Source organism: Phalacrocorax aristotelis, chromosome 3 (genome assembly GCF_949628215.1).
Source record: "Phalacrocorax aristotelis chromosome 3, bGulAri2.1, whole genome shotgun sequence".
NCBI classification, from domain to species: Eukaryota; Metazoa; Chordata; class Aves; order Suliformes; family Phalacrocoracidae; genus Phalacrocorax; species Phalacrocorax aristotelis.
In genome coordinates, this window is record NC_134278.1 from 89359043 (window position 1) to 89371581 (window position 12539).

The window sequence follows — 12539 nt, forward strand, 5'->3', positions numbered from 1 at the left end:
AAGGAACAATTTGTGAGCAATACGAAAAAAAAAGCATAGATTACGCTAAGCTCGGTATGGTAAACTGAAGCATTCCTATCTTTTTTGCAACCGTACATCTTCCTACAAAGTTTCTAACTCAAAGACCAGAGACAACTTGCAAAGCATCATGTCATGACCTGGTTGAGCTTACACAGGAGATATCTGATATCTGAATAGTGAAGGTCCCCCTCTGCAAGGTGAGGCTATCTGATACACGCTACTTCCCAGTCTGAAATAATGTTGTTGAATCTGGTGGCCTCTTGGAGAAACTGGACTGTGTGTGCAAAGAGGTTTTTTTAACAAAAAACTGGTAGTGACAGAGCTGGAAAGTTGGTGGCAGTCTGATATCACGAGACTGAATGAGGATTTCAGTTCAGAAGACAGGAGGATATGCAGCCTTGAAGGAAGGCACAGCTCAGCTCCCAAGCCAGCTTATCAAATATGCTGCTAGTACACAAATGGGGAGCCTTTCCTCCAAGTGTAGAAAGGCTTTTGACTGGCAAAGCCAAAATGCAAAATAGACAAAACAAATATAACCACTAAGACAGCAAAAGCTTTAAAAAGGTGGAACTTGCTTTTGTGTACAGACCACACCCATTGCTGAATATGCTCAGGGGAAAAGCCAGCAATTCACTCCTCCTTCTCATCCCATTTTGGGATTCAAATTTGGTGCCATCTTTCCTGTTGCCACAATGCAGTATTGCTACCAGTGAGAGTGCAAAATGCCAGGACACATTTCTGAAAAGGGAAGGCTTCTCTCCACTCTGACCAGCCAAGCCAAGCCTGTGCTTGCAAAGAGCCCCAGGGGCTGCCTGCATGAGACCTCCAGCACTCTGCCACAGGCTGCCCTGCATCATGTTGGGGCAAAACCTCCACTGGGCAAACTCTGGTGGAGCTCACAGCCAGCAGCACAGCTTTCATATACATGGATAATGATGCCCTGGAGGAACTGGACTACGCATATGGGGAAATGGGAGTCTCGCACTGGAGATAATCTGTCCCAGGTCCCACTCTGTTCCTGCTGCTACCCCAAGCAAGTACTCCGTCCCACCTCACCGCATCCCACAGCTTCCCAGGATCTGCTCCATGTCTTTGAAAGACAGTGACCAAATAAAGATACTATCTGACCAGCAGTTAACAACCAGCTTGTTAGTTAATAGCCTGAGGGAATCTGAGGGTGTTTTATGCTCTAATACTCTGTTCATTAACTATAGTAACAACCAATTTCAAGGTGATTACTGCTATTATAAGCTATGATCAATTTTTAAAAACGTGTTTCCGTTTTTATCCAGCTTAAATCTGGTACATTAGAGCAAGGGGAGCAGCTGTGTTGAGAATTAGACTTTTCCCCAGATTAATATCTGATTTTCCATCAAACAGAATACAGGACACATTCTGTTAGGTTTCTAATTGCTTCTACCATAAACCTCCACCACACTGAAATATGATCTCTAATAATTTTTAGTTTGAACTTCCTATACATAATCCATCTGACTAGATGGTCCTCAGCAAAAGCCGTTAAAGCAATTTGTTTCACTTACATAGAGGAATAAATCAGTGCTTAATTATCTGTGGTTTATTATTAACAGCACTGGCGAGCTGACCATATGCCATGACTTCATCTTTTCACACAGAAAAATGAGAATATACTGATTGTTTTTATTATGTTTTTCAACACTCAGCCAGGGTTCCAATGAAATGAAGACAGAGAGTTTTGCAATGCTACTCAATGATAAATAAAAATATTCTATGATTCTTTGCCCTTGCTTTTAGGATTCACCTTTATATGGTCTTTTACTGGAAGTACTCACTAGCATCTCCCATAGAGGAGAACACATAATTATAACTTAGGTTGTTTCCAGGAGATATATGGTATGTAGCATAGTAGGTTTCTTCATGGGCCTTCAAATATACTGGCTTCAAAACATGGCATATGTTCAACTCCAGAATACTTGAGATACAGTATGCATTTAATGTAAAGACCAGAAAGACACACCTTCCTGATTTTTTAGACTTAATTGAGTCCATGCTGCAAACCCTTATGAAGTCAGTACAGTACCAAATAACACAGGTTTTGATCCTCTGCCAGGGCAGCCTTAAACTCTTTAGTAGCCACGGCGGCAAAATAAAACTTTCTTGAAAACATTATGGATTGATGAACTGCTTTGGAATAGGTCCAGCTGCCCAGACTTTCTCTACTCCAGGTAGACCCAAAATGAACCAAAAGTTCTTTGAGATGCAGATCCCTGAACCATGGTGGCAGACACAGGCATGACCTCAATTCAACTAATAGCAGGTGGTTTACATTTCTCAAAACAGGAGCAAAGCGCCTTCAAATGCAAAGGCAGCTATGAAGTAGTTTCCTCTTGGGAACAGGAAGAGACTGCTGCATCTGACACGTTTCTGGGGAAAGGTGAAGTTTGTCACCCTGAGAGGCACTGGGGGGTCCATTCTCAAAGATCTTTAAGCACAGCTGCATACAGGCTTTAAGTGGAAATCTCCGAAGTGCCAAGGAGACGCAATGTGCCCATCAACCAACAGGGCCAAGGAAATTAGCAGGTACATACAAAAAATCCAGAGAGGAGTCTGTCCCTTCTAGGCATCTATATTGCAAGTTGTGCTTTAGAGTCAGCCTCCAGAACTGCACCCTCTTTCCTACCTCTGCACCATTATCTCAAGATGTGAGATCATGATGCTTACACACACAAGCATAAATGGTGTCCTTACTCTGATGCATACCTCTGTTGTAGATCAAGCCACAAGCTAAGAGTCCTGGGCTGCCTATGATTTTCACTGGCAAAAGAGGCTGGCTGACTGCTGAGGAACCTCCACTACTTTTTGAGTAGGAACAGTATTTCTGGACTATGCACACCATAAAGAGACCCAGAGCTTGACCAAGTGCTTTAGAGGGTCATGATGGGAAAACCATGGGAAAACCAGTTCCATTCACACAGACGTCCTCTGGCTGTCTATTCCCTGCACAACCAGTTGCAGCTTTAAAACAAATCCCACCAGAGTACCAACTCCATTGTAAGGGCCAGCATCAAGAACGGGAACCACGTCCTTCCTCCACTAACACCTTCAGGCTTCCTGTCCCACAGCACAGAGAAGATGCTGTGCTGGCAGAAACTACAGTGCTGCTTACTAGCTCATTCACTCTTGTGTCACCCAACAGAGATCCTTAATCTCCCTCTCCTGATGTGTGTTTCATGACTTAATCGCCCACACACTTGGAACTGTGCTGTGACCATCTGCTCTTTTCTCACAAGTAGAGGGGTAATGACTTTTGTTCAGCCTGACTCAGCGCCCGAAGGAGTTGCTCTCCTTGTTAATACAGGTGTGGTGGGGGGGGGGGGGTACTGGGCCAAAAATTAGGACTGTTTTTACAGCTAAGACTCTTGTTCCTCCAGAGAACTGCTAATTTCCTCCTTCTCCCTCCTCCTCCTCCTCCCTGCAACACCAGGCACTTGCTCACTGTCACCTGACAGCCTCCTCAAAGGAGACATCACTGAACTTTCTTGGTTGTTTCCAGATCTGAAGTAACTGTGTTCCCTCCCCAGACTGGATTCTCTGAATAAAAATTCTCTGACAGGGCAAGAGTGAATGTACCAAATTTCCTCTTACTTTCTCAGGACTCTCAAACTATCAGCATGCAGTACTATACTTTTGGTCTACCTGTGGTCAAAGGCTGGCTTTAGGGACAGACCACTGCAAAGGTGAGTAGTAAAGGACTGTTCCAGCAACGTAATAGAGGCAGGAGACAGACAGGGCATTTATAAGTAGCGCTGGTGGCTGGTCATACCCTCCTCCACATTTTTTCCCATTCCTACATTGTCAGGCTCAGATCAGGGACATTTTATTTTAGTTTCCTCATCCTTGGGGCAACAAAATCCAAATCAGCCCATGTAGCCAAGAAGCCTTGAACCAGACCAATTAAATCAGTGTTGTAATCAGGATGTAGATGAACAGCCATGTGCATCAATATCCATAATCTCTGTACCTCCAGCCTGTTTGCCATCACAAGTCACTCATTTGAGGCTTCTGTGGAGACCTAAAGAAACATTTGCAACTTGTTTTGTTGCTTGTTTTCCCCTTCTTAATTGGCTCTGCATAAACTCCCTGCTGTCCAAGCAACTCTAGTCTTGGGACAAGGGAAAGAACAAGTTAGCCTTGTCTCTAGGCAAGGTTTTATTTTCAGAAAGGATGGCAAGAAGCTGCACAAACACATGGCCTCAGTAGCAGCTCTGAATTTGGAGGAGACTGGTAATCCATCAATTCTTTCCAGTTTGTTGAAAAGATTTCACTTGAAGGAAGACCACAATCCAACACTTAAAAAAGTAATTTGAACAGTGCCGTGCATCCATGGATCTCAAAGGGCAAAGTGAATGGAAATGAAGTACAATACACCAAGGCACGATCCCATAGGAGGCACTGTAAACATGGTCAGACTGAACAATAAACTGAGGCTAGTTTAGCCATGAGCTAGCATGATGTGGCCTACCTCAAGTCATTGCAGATCCAGGAAAACCATCCAGTACCCTGATCCAGCAAAGCACTTGAGCGCTTGTGCAACTTGAGACCACAAGCTACAGCACTGGTGTAAGATAACGTCAGTTTAAATGGAATGTCACTTGCAGGGTAAGTTCCTTGTTTTCCTAAGTGGTCTGGATCGGGGCCTGAGATGCCTGGCCCTTGATACCTGTTCTAATTACATTTCCCCTCCATATAGGTATTGTGAATGAGATCTAGAGGCCAAATTTGTTCAGGAAAGGGGGAAGGGACCTATATTTGGCATAAAGAGATATTATCCCCCATGTCAGGTAAAAGTTTGGGGTTTTTGTTTGTTTGGGTTTGTTTTGTTGTGGGGTTTTTTTTGGTTTGTTTGTTTAATAGGAACTGAACAGAAAGGAAAGGGTTGTGTCTTCCAAAAACTGTCCACTACCCATTACTTTTAAATAATTTGCTGATCTTTTAATCATCACATTCATCAGTTGCTGGATGTCATCTCATATTCTCCATGGCTCCTGGCACCTCTGTGTGGTACTACCAATTAATGGCAGCGCATGTTGACCTCCAGCTGCCAAGTGCTGCTGGCCAGCACCCTAAACTTTTGGGTGGTTCTTCACCCTGGCAGTAAGAACTGTTTCCAGTATAATCAGGTCATCCATGAGCAAGGGAAAAAGAGCAAAAGAAATTGTTAACACATACATCTATAGGAGTGGTATATCAGCAGAGAAAGAGTGCCTGGACCAGTTCCTCAGCTGGTGCAAATCACTGGATCATCAGAGAACACCACAAGGCTCTGTGATTCACAGCAGCCTAAGACCTGGTCTTAATTTTCTCCAGCCCTGCTTCTGTGATTTACACTTGTGCTGAACAAATGACACAGGATGTCAAAGGCTATCAAGCTGATTGATACTGTAAACCAGGACTAAACGTGCACAAAATACAAAGGCAGTGAAGAATCAGGCCCTGTGTATTTATGAACAGCCCATGGGATAGAGCTGATGTGTTGCTCCACACTTCCAAGTGACGGAAACAGCTCTGTGTCAACTCTGCTCCTGCTGGCAGCCCCTAAAGAGTTTGTTTCTCCTCCTCTTTCTCTTGTCCCCACAAACTCCCTTCTTACACTATTGCCCACAAAAAGATATTTTACAAAGATATCTTCCAAATCTCCCCTTAAATGCAACAAGCTAAATCCTGTCCCCATTTTAGCATTTGCCAGTGTATGTAATCAGATTTAGCCTGCCTCTGTACAGAGAGCACAGAGATGTGATGATGGTCTGTGGCAAATCTTTGTAATGCGTGCCCTGTGGTTTGTGAGAGCATCTGCCAGCCAAAAAGAAAATAATCTCTGGTATTAGGCTAAAAATGCCTTACCTGGTGTAATTCAGCATGCCTATACCAAAGTCAGTGAAGATGGAGCCATTTCCTCCAGATGAGTATCTGGTCCACTATGTTTAGATTCAGTGCTTAGCAGTCACATATCCACTAATTTCTCTCCCATTTCCTAACTATATTCTGATCAGCTTGCTTGGGGCTTTTTTCTTGTATAGTAAAGCTTGCTGAAAGTGCCTCTGTTCCAGGGCACTCTCTTTGAAATATGTCTTAGCTTCTAAGGGTAATGAACTCTTTTATAATAAACGCCTAGCTATAATGTGAACAATACTTGGCTTCCAGGAACTGCCTTATAATTACATGGCTCGGTATTGCATGTCAGAGGTTTGCTTCATCTTTAATATTTTATGAAGAAATTCAGATTCTGACAGTAAAAGTATTTAACCCAGAGGACCTAGAACCCTGACTATTATTTTGTAAAGTAGCCATCCAGCTACACTTTTGTGTACCACCATTATCCCTGGTGCATACTCACACTCTTTGATACTCTCTAAGTAGACACAACCACATGCTGTCCAGATGGAAACCTGGCTGCATCATTACATTATATTGAAATAACCCAATACCACCTGTTTCTGCCGGGGTTTCAGCCAACATTTTCCCATAAAACATTTATTTTGCTAATATTTTAGTTGGTCACCACAGAAGGACACTTGAAGTTAAAGATTTACCATGTGTGCAGCCGCAAGGAAAACCCTTTTTAAAAAAAAAAGCAAAGCTCAAGAATAGCTAATGCCTATTGTTTAAAACACGGATGTTCACCTAGGCATTAAGTAATAACACTCTGCAGGGACTGAAAACTAAACACAGGTTTTTGGCAGTGTACATCAAGTGAATTATCTTAACTGTGTTGGTATTCACCTCTCAAATAATTAAAGAAAAACTTTCATGTGTGGATGTGTGGAGTGGGACTAATATACAATAACACTAATGAAAACTCATAGGTTTTTTTCTTTTTCTTTTTTTTTTCATATTAATCTGGGATGTTATAAAACTCCCATTCTTCTTCCTCTCCCCCTCAGCAGATAAAACGGGTTATCCTCAGTTAGTCTGTAGAAATGAGAAAGGCATTACAACTCCCAGCCTACTTGGGATGTTTGAAGTATTTATGAGATACCCTCTACAACAGTAATAGGATTTTTTATTTGGAAACTATATTTTTAGAGACATTTCACTTTAAAAAAAAAAGGCAAGAAGCACTTGATTTATCAAAAGCACTTGAAAAAAATCTTCCCAGCATGTGGTCACTCAGGTTTATACCTTTTACTTTTCAGCATTGAGCTCTGTACAAAAGCCCAAGCACTAGCTGTGCTTCACACAAAGACCTTTTTCTTCATATACAAAATTTTGTTTGAAGAACAATGAAGGTTACTAATGATCCACTACTTCCAGTATATTCACTGGGCATCAGTTATTACTATCCAATTTTAAAACTTTCTGCCGTACAAAAGCAGAAGTAAAAATGCCATGTGAAGTGTCCAACAGAACCCCACAAATTCCCAGCAGTAAACCACTGACAGGAGGTGTTTCTTGAAATGCAGTTGGGCAAACACATGTGAATTACTTGGCAAATGGCAGGCACATCAGTAGAAAGAAGGACGCAATCAATAAGAAAAAAAAAATCCACAAACAGAACAGACGTACAAACTAAGGCAGTAATCCGTATCTACAAATGAGAATTTCTTCAGCTGTAAGAAAGCTACCTTACAAGACAAAAAAAGAATGAGTTGGAAAAAATAGAAATGTGATGGGTTTGCTAGAAATTTTAAGATAGCTCCAATTATATTGAACTGGGAAAGTAACAAATAAAAATCCACCAGAAAAAATAACAGTAATTAAAAAAAGAGTTAATAAAACCAGCTTCAAGTTCACTTGCTTAGATTTGTTCTAAATATAGCCCTAGTTATTTTCATCATGTCTGAGAAACATAATATTTTTCTAGATTGTAAAAGAATAGTGCAAAAATTGAAAGGAAAGAGAAAGGGATCAGCCAGGAGTTTGGCCCCATTTTGTCAGTTTCTCCTTTTCATCTTTGTTCCACATTCCATTCCCAATAAAATCACCCATATATAACCAAATCCCTGGCTGCTGGTACAGAAGTAATTTAAATTTTTTGCCTATTTTTAAAAAGCCAACTTATAACCTGCAATCATTACAGTAATTGATTAAATATCACAAGCAAAGCAAAGTACCTATTTGACAGCTTGTATTCATGGTCACATACCTTCCCTGAAGACAGGTAGTTAGATAATTAAGCAATCCATTTTGCTGCATATATGCTATATACAAAAGAAACTGACACACAATGAATCCTGCTAAGCTTTTGTTCAACATATGAAATACTGGATAATCACCTTTTTTATGAAAGCACTTGACCTTTAAATTGATATCCCCCCAAAAAAGATGGTAATCGCTGCTCAAAGAGATATTGAATGCGCTGCTGCTAATCCAGAAGATCATTGCCCATTAGTCATTATTAGATTTTTTTAATCTAAAGGCGAGCATTTGATTATAACAAAGAGGAAACGAAAATACTAGTTAGGTTGCTGTGAATGCCTATATTTTTCTCCTTGCAAATCACAGTGACAATCAGAGTTATAGACTGACTGTAACGTGAATATCGTTTACACATTTGATCCCTACTCAGAGAGCAGCTTTAAAAGCTTTGAATGACATAAAGCAAGATTATCAGTGACAGCGATTTTAAATATTATACATGTTGCCTGTATCACAAGTGTTTTTCTTTAGCAGCTGATGAGTATTCTATTCTTTTGTATAATGCATTGGAAATATATTTCTTTCCCTCTATTCAGGGAAAAATGTAAGAAAACTGTTTAAATGCAACAGAGAAACTGTGCAGCCTTCAGAAAAAAAGGACACAAAAAGCTATTCTTTCCTTTTATTACATTTTAACTATTTCTCTGTTCACTTTTTATGTGACATCACTAATCATATGCTGCATTCCAGAAATCGTATTTCAACTACAAGGACAAGCAGATGGGTAGAACACTGGCCAGACGACCATGCTCAAAAGGAAGTAGTTACTGGATCGTACTCTACCCAGAGGCCAGTGACAACGGGGTAGCCCCAGAGCCCATGTTGGGACCTGTGCTGTTTTACACCCTTATCAGTGGCCAGGAAGAGATGATGGAGAGCACTCTCAGCAACTTTGCAATGACACCAAACTGGGGGAACTATTGATACACCCCCAGGCCGGGGCTGCTACCCACAAAGGGGCCCAAATGGGCTGCAGGAAAAGGCAGGCAGGGACTATGTGTAATTCAGCAAGGACAAACACAAAATCCTGCCCCAGGAGAAAAGAGCTCCTGGACACAGTACAGGCTAGGGACAGGCTGGCTCTGCAGAGAAGGCGGCCAGTACATGTTTCTGACAAAACACATATAACCAAGAACAGTCAGAAACTGTATTCTTACAGTAAAAAGCTTCTCTGAGCATAAAATTGAAAAATCTTTATGAAGAAAAAAAACCCACAGTATGCTTTTATACTTTTTAAAGTATAAGTTTAAGTATATAAAGTTTAAGCCTTTTAAACTTCATGGCTATTTCACCAAGGTATGCGTGACAGATTACCTATTGTTTTTTTGCATTAGAGCTTACATTTAACATTCTTGGGCTCAAAGTAAAAGTAATTAAGAAGTTCTTTTCATATAAGAAGACAACCTAGATGACCTTAAAGGTCTGGCCTTCAGATCTGTCAATCTGACATTTTCAAGCAGCCCCTTTCTAATCAAACACTCCTGATATTCTTCATGACTGTTTTGCCAGTGCCCAGACACACATCTACCAGTCAAACTCAGTTCAGTCTGACCCTCTCCCACATTTACATGTGAGACCTGATATCTGTCCAGCTGTTTGTAAATCATAACGCAGGACACAGCACATTCAAATTTGACTCAGTTTTCCTCCAGGATAGGTTTCGTCCCACCCCTCCCATAATCTGACTTTAGGATGTATTGAAATATTCCCCGCCAGCATTTCTCTCCGCGTTGGCTACTGTGGGCACTTTCATAGCCAGCCTCAACCAGAACCAAATTCCTTCGTAGCTGGTGGTAGTTGCAGTGGATCCTGTCCTCCCCCCTGAGACACGTGGGTAACTGCCTTAGCACCTTCTCCAGTTAACAGAGGGAGGTAGGTTCTGCCAGAGGGCCAGTCTGTCTGCTATAGGTGACCTATATTACCATACTGATGTCTCTTACCACTGAGCAGAGAGACTGTACAGGTAGATCAGCCATACCACATTAAACAGCCAAAATTTGATGAGGCTATTTCTGTCCCAGTGTAGAAGTGACTGAAGTCATGCTACACAGTTCTTTTTAATGCTAACCCAGAATTCTACTCCCTGCCTTTCACAGGAACTGGAAATCATCACATAGCCAAGTTTTCTACACGAAGTCAATGCACTATTACTATGTAAGAGCAAAATCCAATAAATTATTTAGGTAGAAGCTGAATGACTAAAGACAAAATTGTGACTCCTCATCTTACTATGTATCTTCCCAGTAGAGCTGAAAGTTTCCCCGCATATCTAAAGCTCTGCATCTGGGTGTCTGTAGGGCTTCCCCAGTCCGAAGAGCTCAGAAACTCTCTGGAAGCCATGGAAAAAAACAGCAGACATATCTTTCCGGACTTGTAATGATAATTTGCTGCATGAAAGGTAATCAATATCTACAGACCTAAAGAGCACCTGGCACCATTGTGCTACAGCTGTTAAGAGTTCAACTTCAGGATAAAGCCTAAGGTGAAAGACCTCACCATCACTCAAAAATTATAAATATTTGTTGCATTGCCACTTTGCAGAACTGATCATTATGCCTATAATTACTCTGCTTTTGTCTCTCTCACTCTCTCCTGAGCAGCAGAGCTTTGTCCAGCCTTGCACAGGCTTCTAATCTCATAGGACTTCTTGCCTACCTCCTCTCTTACAGTTATTGTTTATAACTTCTTGTGTGATGCTTCCGTGGAAAACTGCTGCCATATAGACCCAGAGCAGCTGATGAAGTGGTTTCTGTGAGACATCTACAAATAAATCACTACTCTCATTTTATTTGTTACCCAATTGTGCCAACATCTCCATTATTAAAAATTTGCTTTAGCAAATAGCATCATCATTTATCTTCATTGAGGGCATAACCCAAAATCGGTAAGGTTTTACTTCTTTCATACAAACAAAAATTAGCACCACGATTATTTATTGCCTGTGTTTCACAGTGCTAGACTTTACAAACACCAGAGCAGTTTTTGCTCAGAAGAGGAGCAGAAGTTTTCATTGTGGTACAACATGAAAAGACCCCGGAGAGATAGTGGAGGTGTTTTGAAAATTTCCACAGGAAATAAAAGATGAGGAGGATCTGAAACAAGACTTAATTTATGAATCCCTACAACAGATGATTCTGTATTTCATAATTTTATCCATAATATTTGAATTTGCCTTTACTTATTTCTTTCACCCACAGACTGCTCTTACTTAGACCCCACCTGAACTCCCTACAACCAGACCCCTTCCAGCCCATAGCCACAAACATAAATTGAGTTATGCACAACGGAAACAAGAAATGCAAGTGTGCAAACAATTACAGTAAGAAGCACTCATTAATCTCTTCTGAAAGCACAACTCAGATGTTGAAAGCACTCACAAATAGGCAGTGTTTTTTAAGAAAATCAGCAGTATTGAGAGATAATGATCATGTTTTAAATGAGAACTACATATATCTATGCATAGATCTGGGATGTTTGGGGATTTTTAACCTCAATCCAGTGAGATATAAAACTGCATGTCATTTGCAGGCAGTGATATGAAAATGTAGGCATTTCCTCTTCAAAATCTCTAAAGAGCTCCTTTGCTTTTAAAGCTAAAATGAAATCACCCTGCCATGCTAATTTATTATTTACACCGGTTATTCAGATATTTGTCTATTTGTAGGGGGGGAAAAATTAAACATAGGTGTATTATGTTGATACTAAAACACTTGTAAAATTTGATTGAGATTACATGGGTGGAATCAGAGCGAATAAAAACCTTGTATAAATTCTCGTACCACTGTTGCTTTGGTTTAAAATCTGTGGCAAATATCTTCTGTGGCAAACAGATGCGTAAGACACTTCCATTTTCTTCCTACACCTAATTCACAATTTTAAAAAAATTGTCTTCCATAAAAACTCCTCCCACAGCCTTCATAGATACTTATCTTTGGATGGGATTAATCAGTTTTTTGGAGATGCCGCTTCTCTCTGCGCTGACTAGAGAGGGTCAAAACAAGTTGCTTAAACAACTTCTAAATAGCTAAAGCTAGAGCAATAAACCCCACCCAGAACTGAGTAAAAGGTCAAACCCAACTAGCAACCAGAGACAGCAGCAACACCATTACAAATAAACACAATTTGAAAAAACATATATATGAACAGGGAACATCCCTATAAACTCTGCTTATACAGCCCTCTGGCTACCATATCTCAGCATTTAAACCCAGACTGGATCGCTGCAGGAAATCTTAGTTTTGCAGTGGGACCACATAGGAAAAGAGCAAGAAGATATCTTCAAAGGCAAAACCAGCAGTTAAATGGGTTGTTCCCACTGAGTTCCAGCAAGAGCAGAGCTTCTC